The sequence below is a fragment of the Olea europaea genome, chromosome 1 (genome assembly GCF_002742605.1).
Source record: "Olea europaea var. sylvestris chromosome 1, O_europaea_v1, whole genome shotgun sequence".
NCBI lineage: Eukaryota > Viridiplantae > Streptophyta > Magnoliopsida > Lamiales > Oleaceae > Olea > Olea europaea.
Genome location: NC_036237.1, coordinates 18,250,376 through 18,260,375, shown reverse-complemented (window position 1 = coordinate 18,260,375; position 10,000 = coordinate 18,250,376). Strand labels below are relative to the sequence as shown.

The 10,000-nt window shown below is 34.9% G+C and overlaps 2 pseudogenes; both read left to right on the top strand.

Moving 5' to 3' along the window:
* Positions 1-10,000, top strand: part of LOC111396127 — a 49,793-nt pseudogene that overhangs the window by 7,254 nt on the left and 32,539 nt on the right.
* LOC111396119 lies at positions 5,581-8,048 on the top strand (annotated as a pseudogene).

Genomic DNA, 10,000 nt, shown 5'->3' with positions numbered 1-10,000 from the left:
AATTTCAATAGTTATGAACTTCAAATTGCTCAAAATGAACAAAGATTGCACAACTGGACTATTCCAATGGTAGAGAAAAATGGACAAATTCTGCGAAATGTATAAATAAATGCACAAAATGTTTTAAAATGGGCAAAAATAACCCGAAAGGACCTAAATTTAACGAAATGCACAAAAATAATAATGCTCGAATTACAAACTACTCAATTGTGCTTTTATGATGTTATGATTATTGGCGCTGTTGGGTGGGATACTTTATGGGTGATCATAAGGGCATACTAAGAATTTACCTATGAATGTACACAACACATGGTTCATTGATCCCATGAAAGTGCTAGGTACATTAGTAAGTCCAAATGGCATAACTAATCACTCATATAATCGATATTTAATTTTAAAAGCAATTTTTCGTTCATCTCCTTCTTTCATCTTAAATTGGTGATATCCATTTTCAAGATCTATTTTATTGAATATACATGATCCATGCATCAAGTATATCATCTAACCTAGGTGTGGAATGATGATACTTTACCGTTATGTTTTTCATTGCCCTGCAGTCAATGCACATTCTCCAAGTCTCATCCTTTTTTGGTACGAGTAGAACTGGCATAGCACATGGATTCATGTTTTCGCTCACATACCCTTTGCTAATCAATTTCAGCATTTGCCTTTGAAACTCCTTTGTCTCTTTGGGATGACTTCTAAAAGCTGGCTGGTTTGTAAAAATAACTCCACTCTTTCTCTTTATTTTCAGCCACCTCACTTTTGTTCATAGACCTACTTTCGTGTTAATGGAGCAAGAGTAACAGATTTCTCTATTTGTGTACCTATCATGTATCACTTTCCTATCATACTGTCATGGCCTCCTCAATATATATACTAAGCATGCAAAGGAACCACGTCACACATCACATACTTCCCAATTGTGATGCTCACCAAGACTTGTTTATTAACCTTGACTTCTCTACATTCACTGAACCACTTCAACTTATAAGGCCTCGAATGTTTTAACATAGTCAAACGCAACTTTTCTACAAGGGTAGTATTGGCAACATTGGTACAACTTCCCCATCAATACTCATACTACATACCTTGTTTATGACATGTCACCTAGTATGAAAGATGTTCGCCCTCTACTGCTCCATGTCATCCCCTTGATTTGTGTACTGAGAGCACGACTAGTAAAACTGTTTCACCTACTACTGTGTACCGCTAACCCATCACATCACTATCATCCTCCAATTCAAGCACCTTGTCATTGTCATTGCCAGTTTGTCACTCACCATTTCCCCATTATTTGGCAACATCATTACCCTTTTGTTTGGGCATTGATATGCAATGTGCCATTAACCCAAGCTTCTAAAACCCGCATTGCAACTGTAGCTTCAAAACTCAACAAGATTGAATCACAATCCCAAGAAAACTAAAATCCCGAATTGAAACACCCCATAATGTGTCAAAGTACATGACATGAAAATTTGTTTGACTAAAGATAAGAGCCATCATATGAAAAATGTACCAAAAAGCACAAAAATACGTCCAAATGCTCCAAAGATTTGAGAAAAATAAATAAATTGTGATATGCAAGTACAGATGTGAAATGTACCAAAACATGTGAAAGTTGGACAAAAATGCCAAAAATGGATAGAAACTCCTCTAAATGTGTGAAAAATGCCCGAAATGTTTGGAAACCGGCAAAAATAACCCAAAAGGAAATCATCGAAATGAACAATAGTAGAAGCCCGAATTGTACCGAAAAGCACCAACAAGCACTAAAATAAAAGAATTGTACTAAAGAACTCTCTAATTTATTAAATTAGAACAAATGCCCAATGCATTCCAAAATATAGCGAAACGCTCCAACAAAATGCTCAAAATGACCATATAATGCAAAAGCGAACTATATTGCATAAAATGTTTGTACGCTCCAAAATGTGTGAAAACATAATGAAAGCTTCCAATGAGTACCAAATATGGGAAGTATATGGTAACACATCAAAACATACCAAAATACATTAAATAAACGTTGAAGGCTTAGAATGTATAAAAAAAGAGGGGAAAGTGTAATAAGTGAACTTTACCCACACTAGTGTGAACCCAGGTAAAAATAGTATATTCAAAACCCACCTAGGATTGAACACAACGCCAAGAAAGTAAAAATTCCATTTGAAACACCCTGAAATATATCAAAAAATGTGAAATGAAATGAACTATAATGTGAAAAGTGTACATAAGACAAAAAGTGTGTCAAAATACTTGAGAAACGTGAACAAAAATTGCAATATATACTTACACGAGAAATTGTATAAAAATACCAAAAATGAATCGAAACTCAGCTAAATGTATGAAAAAAATACACAAAAATGTTTCGAAATGGGCAAAAAATAGGTGCTAAATTTATTGAAATGCAAATATTTAGCACCGACGTGTACTAAAATAAAAGAATTACACTAAACAACACCATAATCTGTTAAATTAGAACAAATACTCCAATATTTTTTTCCCCATAATCCATTAAATTAGAACAAACGCCCCAATATGTTTTAAAAAAAAAGAGAGCAAAACGCTCCAACCATGACCATAACGTGCCAAAACATACTAAGATACGTAAAATGTTCCATAATACTTGAAAATGCATAAAACATAACAAAATGAACCATTGTATTCATAAGAATTTTACCAAAATGCTCCAGAGGGACCAAATATGGGAAATACAAAGTAACAACCTGGTTGAAACCCATCAAGATGTATCGAAATACATGAAATTTAAAGTAGTTCTACTAAAACCCCAATATGAACCAAAATGCACCAAAGGCCAAAAAAAGTGTGTCAAAATCTCGAAAAATGTGAAAAAATCGTAATGTGTAATTACATATGTGAAATGTACCAAAACATGCTAAATTGTACAAAAATGCCAAAAATGAATTAAAACTCGGCTTAAATGAATGAGAAATGCACTAAATGTTTCGAAATGGGCAAAAATAATCTAAAAGGTGCTAAATGTATTGAAACATACAATATTATAAAAATGCCCGTATGGTACTGAAAAGCAACATGTACCAAAATAAAATAATTGCTCTAAGCAACTTCATAATCTATTACTTAGAACAAACACTACAATTGTTCCAAAATGCCTGAAAGCATACTATGATGCATAAAATGTACCATAATGGTCCAAAATGCATGAAACGTAATGGAATGATCCATTGTAAAAAAACACTCCAAAAGGCACCAAGTATGGGAAATTAATGGTAAACATCAAAATGTAAATGTGTTGATGTAAAAGACTCAAGAAGATGTTGAAGACTGAAGAAAACAATGGAGACTTGAAAAAGAACTTCCTTTTGTAATACCCTACCCCCAAGGGAATTCGAATAGCCGCTGCCTCCTTGAAACAGAGATGTCCTAAACCACTAGATGGGGGTCCACTTGCCCAACCGCCCTCATACTATGAACAGTATTTTGAAATTGTCAATATAATGGAATGGTATGATTAGACTCGCGAGATCTTTCCATTTTTCAAAATTGTATAGAATTTTTTGATTCGTCATCCATATTCATGAATCGTTCATTAGAATATTAGAATCGCCACACTCTATATAAATAGAGTATAGAAATCTATATTCTTTAGAATAATTTCATTTCTAAAAAGAAAACAGAAACACAAATAACTGAAAATAATATGAGAGATAGGATTTGTTCAAGGAATGATTGGTCCGTCAGAAAACAAAAGGGAGGGTTAATTTCGATGCTTTTGCTTTCATTCATTGTTAAGATGAGATATCTTTATCTCTATCTCATATTAAGATGGGAAATTAACCACCAATAAATCTAGTGGGTGGCATCAAGAAGTTATCGAAAATTTTCTCTAAGAATTTAGTTCAAGGGACAAGTAGAATCTCTTCATCACATGAAATATCTTGAAATTTATGTAAAATTGTTATGTGTGTGTACGTATGTTATGTATCAATCAATTGAGTTTTGTTTTAATGGGGATCAATTCAATAAAAGAAATTAGGGTTGGTCTTGAATTCATTTTATTTTACCCTAGACTTGCTAGGTAAATCCATTTGATTATTCAAGAATCAGCCACTAGCCGCTACGAGTCTACTGATGTACTTATGTATATAATATATGTACATATAGAGATTTTATCTGCATAGTGACTCATTCAGGAATTAAATCAAATAAGCCCTCTTAACTCAGTGGTAGAGTAGTAAGGTGTAAGTCATCGATTCAAATCTGATAAGGGGCTTTGGTTTTTTCATAAAAGTACAGTTGTAGTATTCAGAAAATAGAGATATTTTTTTTTATTTGGAATAAAAAAGTAACTAACTAGATAATACGTTATCATTATATTGAGTTAAAGTATAGTAGTTCTACTTAGAAAGTTGAACATTTTTTCAGTCAATTCTCATTATTATGAATAACGATAAGCCATCTCTTGAATCACCAAAAATCCCTATTTTACATTATACCAATCAAATCCATTGGAAAGATTTGAAATCAACAAAAGAAAAAGTAAGTCGATCAGACCTATTGAATTATGACTATATCCACTATTCTGATATTAAAATTCGATAGAGATGAAATTGGAATTGGAACAATGGACGCCCTTTTTTTATTTCATTTCTTTGGACCTCGAAAGAATTTGTCGATATTTGTGATTAAATCTTCTTGTTCCTAGATTTTCTATGGGAATGAATTGTTATTCCCTTCCTCTACGGAGAAAACTTTCTTCCAAGTCACAAGATAGGAGCCATTTTCATTATCTTTCTTTGATTACAGATCAAGATGAAAGATATCTATCAGATTGCGGCTTCATGTACCAAACATTTCTATATCACTGCATCCGATATTTTTGTTCTAGCAGTGTGATGGAGAATGGATGCGAGCAAGAGACTTTCATTTTTTTTAAGGAAAAAAATAGGAAATTCTCTCTTTCTAAGAGATTTTAAAACTCATTAGAAAAATATTCGAAGTATCTTTTTTGTTTTGACTCGTGGGAAGATATACTCTAGAGTTTTATATTAATCTGAAGGAAAAGGAGATAGAACAAAGAAGACACTCAAAGAAAATGAAAAAAAAAATGGAATAAAATAATGTAATTGGAATAGTTTAGTATACATAGAAATTAGAATAATCTATAAATATCTTTATTTTTCTCAATATCATGAACAAGATCTAAGAATAACATTAGTTAACTGAACAAGAGGGGGTAGATCGGAAGATCAGTTAGTAGTGAGAGAGGGGATCGCTTGTTCCTTGAAAAGTTCTTCCAGAGGATTCATCTATCTGATTGATGAATCATAAGAAGACAATTCATGGTTCATATTCTTAGTAAGAAAGAATAACCAAATTGAGTTCATGGATTTCCCTAGGTTAGTTTATGGGCCAATCCAATAAAGGATTTTTATCTTCAAAACCCATTGGAAGGGGCAGTGCAAGAGAAATCATAGAGAATTGATCGAATCTTCGAACGCCCCAAAAATATTGTGAGGTGCTAAAAAATGGGCGAAGTAGTTGAATAGGAAGATCACTATCACTATAGCCTTTGGTAAATTTGCAAAAGACGAAAATGATTTATTTGATATTATGGATGATTGGTTACGGAGGGACCGTTTCATTTTTGTAGGTTGGTCCTGTCTATTACTCTTTCCTTGTACCTATTTCGCTCTAGGAGGTTTGTTCATAGGTACAACCTTTGTAACTTCATGTTATACCCATGGATTGGCTAGTTCCTATTTCGAAGGCTGTAATTTCTTAATGGCCGTAGTTTCTACTCCTACTAATAGTTTAGTGCATTCTTTATTGTTACTGTGGGGTCCTGAAGCACAAGGAGATTTTACTCCTTCGTGTCAATTAGGCGGTCTGTGGACTTTTGTTGCTCTCCATGGCGCTTTCGGACTAATAGATTTCGTGTTACGTCAATTTGAGCTTGCTCGATCTATTCAATTGCGATCTTATAATGCAATCGTATTCTCTGCTCCAATTGTTATTTTTATTTCTGTAGTTTTTATTTACCCACTAGGTCAGTCTGGTTGGTTCTTTACACTTAGTTTTGGTGTAGCAACTATATTTCGATTCATCCTCTTTTTTCAAGGATTTCATAATTGGACTCTAAACCCATTTCATATGATGGGAGTTTTCGGTGTATTGGGTGCTGCTTTGCTATGTGCTATTCATGGTGCTACCGTAGAAAATACTTTATTTGAAGATGGTGATGGTGCAATTACATTCCGCGCTTTTAACCCAACTCAAGCTGAAGAAACTTATTCAATGGTCATCGCTAACAGCTTTTGGTCCCAAATCTTTGGGGTTGCTTTTTCCAATAAATGTTGGTTACATTTCTTTATATTATTTGTACTAGTAACCGATTTATGGATGAGTGCTCTTGGAGTAGTCGGTCTGGCCCTGAACCTATGCGCCTATGACTTCGTTTCTCAGGAAATCTGCTCAACGGAAGATCCTGAATTTGAGACTTTCTGCACCAAAAATATTCTATTAAGCTAAGGTATTCATGCTTGGATGGCAGCTCAAGATTAGCCTCATGAAAACCTTATATTCCCTGAGGAGGTTCTACCACGTGGAAACGCTCTTTAATGGAACTTTAGATATAACTAGTTGTGACCAAGAAACCACCATTTTGCTTGGCGGGCCGGGAATGCTCGACTTATTAATTTGTCCGGTAAACTACTAGGAGCTCATGTAGCCCATGTCAGATTAATCGTATTCTGGGCCGGAGAAATTAACCTATTTGAAGTGGCTCATTTCGTACTAGAGAAGCCTATGTATGAACAAGAATTAATTTTACTTCCTCATCTAGCTACTCTAGGTTGGGGGTAGGTCCTAGGGGAAAGTTATAGACACCTTTCCCTACTTTGTATCTAGAGTACTTCATTTAATTTCCTCTGTAGTATTGGACTTTGGCGGTATTTATCATGCACTTTTGGGACCTGAGACACTTGAGGAATTTTTTCCATTCTTCGATTATGTATGGAAAGATAGAAATAAAATGACCACAATTTTAGGTATTCACTTTATCTTGTTAGGTCTAGGTGCTTTTCTTCTAGTATATAAGGCTCTTTATTTTGGGGGCGTATATGATACTTGGGCTCCGGGAGGGGGAGATGTAAGAAAAATTACCAACTTGACCCTTAGCCCAAGTATTATATTTGGTTATTTACTAAAATCGTCCTTTGGAGGGGAAGGATGGATTGTTAGTGTGGACGATTTAGAAGATATAATAGGAGGACATGTATGATTAGGTTCCATTTGTAAACTTGGTGGAATCGGCATATCATAACCAAAGCCTTCACATGGGCTCCACTCGCTCTTGTATGGTTTGGGGAGGCTTACTTATCTTATAGTTTAGGGGCTTTATTCGTCTTTGGTTTCACTGCTTCTTGTTTTGTCTGGTTCAATAATACGGCTTATCCTAGCGAGTTTTATGGACCTACTAGACCAGCAGCTTCTCAAGCTTAAGTATTTATTTTTCTAGTTAAAGACCAATGTCTTGGGGCTAATGTAGGATCTGCGCAAGGACCTACAGGTTTAGGTAAATATCTAATGTGTTCCCCAATTGGAGAAGTCTTTTTGGGAGGAGAAACTATGCGTTTTTGGGATTTATGTGCTCCTTGGTTAGAACCTCTAAGAGGTCCAAATGGAATGGACTTGAGTAGGTTGAAAAAAGACATACAACCTTGGCAAGAACGGAGTTCCGCAAAATATATGACTCATGCTCCTTTAGGTTCTTTAAATTCTATGGGTAGCGTAGCTACCGAGATTAATGTAGTAATTATGTCTCTCCTAGAAGTTGGTTAGCTACCTCTCATTTTGTTCTAGGATTCTTTTTCTTCATAAGTCATTTGTGGCATGTGGGAAGGGCTCATGTAGCTGCAACAGGAATTGATCGTGATTTTGAACCTGTTCTTTCCATGACCCCTCTTAATTGAGATGAAATAGGAGATCCAATACTTGGATTGAAGTAAGAATCACTTTGATTCTATCATACATATTGGGATCGGGTTATACTTAAAAAGTATTCCTTCTTCTTCTTCTTCTTCTTCTTCTTCTTCTTTTTTTTTTTTACTCATTTATATCTAATCTATTTTTCCGGCTTGGCTAAGAGGGATAGCTGAGCCATTCCCCTTTCTTTATGATACCAATCCGAGCCAAACCAATAGAAACAAATCTATTCAATGAGAAAAAAAAGAAGAGAGAGGGATTCGAACCCTCGATAGTTCTTTGATCAAAACTATATCGGTTTTCAAGACCGGGGCTATCAACCACTCAACCATCTCTCTGAAAGATAATTTTTATTTTATTCCTTCGAATAGAACATGGCCATAGGGGTGGATACCACTATTATATATAGAAAGCTCTCAGGTGTGAATCTACCGATGGATCATCTATCCGTATATACATAATCAAGCATGTCCATTTTTGAAATATAAAAAACAAAATTCCATTTCCCCTGACTCCATGTATGAATAAAGTTGTCAAAGGGATAGTAATAAGTCATGTAGAATCAATTGATTCATGGTAAATTCAAATCCTTCGATGATGTATTTTATTACAAATTTTTGGCTGATAGAAGGATCAAATAGTATAGTTCATTTGTTGGTATCTTGGAGGATTAAAAGCATGACTCTTGTTTTCCAATTGGCTATTTTTGCACTAATTGCTACTTCATCAATCTTATTGATACTACTTTGTATTTGCTTCTCCTGATGGTTGGTCAAGTAACAAAAATGTTGTATTTTCCAATACATCATTATGGGTTGGGTTAGTCTTTCTAGTGGGTATCCTTAATTCTCTCATCTCTTGAACCTATTCATCCCAGATCCAAAACTGAAATAACCCCCCCCCCCCCCCCCCCGAAAATTTATTTTTCTCGGTTATGAGACACATTACAATTTAATATAGTCCCCAAAATAAAATGAAAAAAAAAATAAATTAGAGGGGGGTCAAACATCTTGCAAACTTCTTGAATTAAAAAAAATTAATTTGAATTTATTATATTAATAATATAAATCACCCCGAAGAGAGTCTCTTGCCCGATACTGCACAAATATGATCCAAGTATATAGGATTGGGTATAGTTGGCCGTGATGGTGTCGCGAGTCTATCCCTTCTTTTTTTTCCTTTCCTACCGCCCCCTTTTTGGGGGGATAATTAATTACTAGTCAACAAAGCCAAACCCCTTTTGATATTAAAAAAAAAAAAAAGGATATTGTGGAGACAGGATTTGAACCCATGATGACCTCAAGGTTATGAGAGCCTTGCAAGCTACCAAACTGCTCTACCTCGCGCTGAAGAGAAGAAGTGAAAACTAATAGACAAATAAGAATTGAATGTGCACCTCTACCATATCTGTATAAATAGAATAGCTCATTTATACAAAATCGTAAAGAGGCCCTATATCATCATCGACCATAGAAATGAAAGGTTAATCCTTACCGACTTGATCTTGTCGCTCTTGGCAACAAACACGCATGAAAGATTTCCCGAAGTATGTGTCCGGATAGTCCAAAGTCTAGATAGTTAGCTCTCGATCTTCTGATCGAAAAACAACGTCGATGAAGGCGTGTAGGTGTACTATTCCATGGTGGGGATTGAAACTTTCTATAAATTTCCCATTTATCACTCAACAATGGTACTTTGCTTATTTCTTTTCTTGAGGATTGACGAATCAAATGATATTTCTGTTCCAATTTTTGCCTCTTCTTCTCCCTCTAAATCAAACTTTTATTTGCCATAATGGTTCGGGTCCTATTAGTATCCATGATACAAGTCGAATCCTAGATGTAGAAATAGAAGAAGGTGGACCCTCTCTCCATCGAAAGAAATGAGATTATCGCAGATACAATACATTAAAAAATTAGCCAAATTTCCCCGATGTAGAGGCAATCAAAAAAGCCGCATAAGTGAATTTATAACCTACAGAAAAGTGGGTTAATCCAACCAATTTTGCTTGGACAATGGAAAGAGCCACATG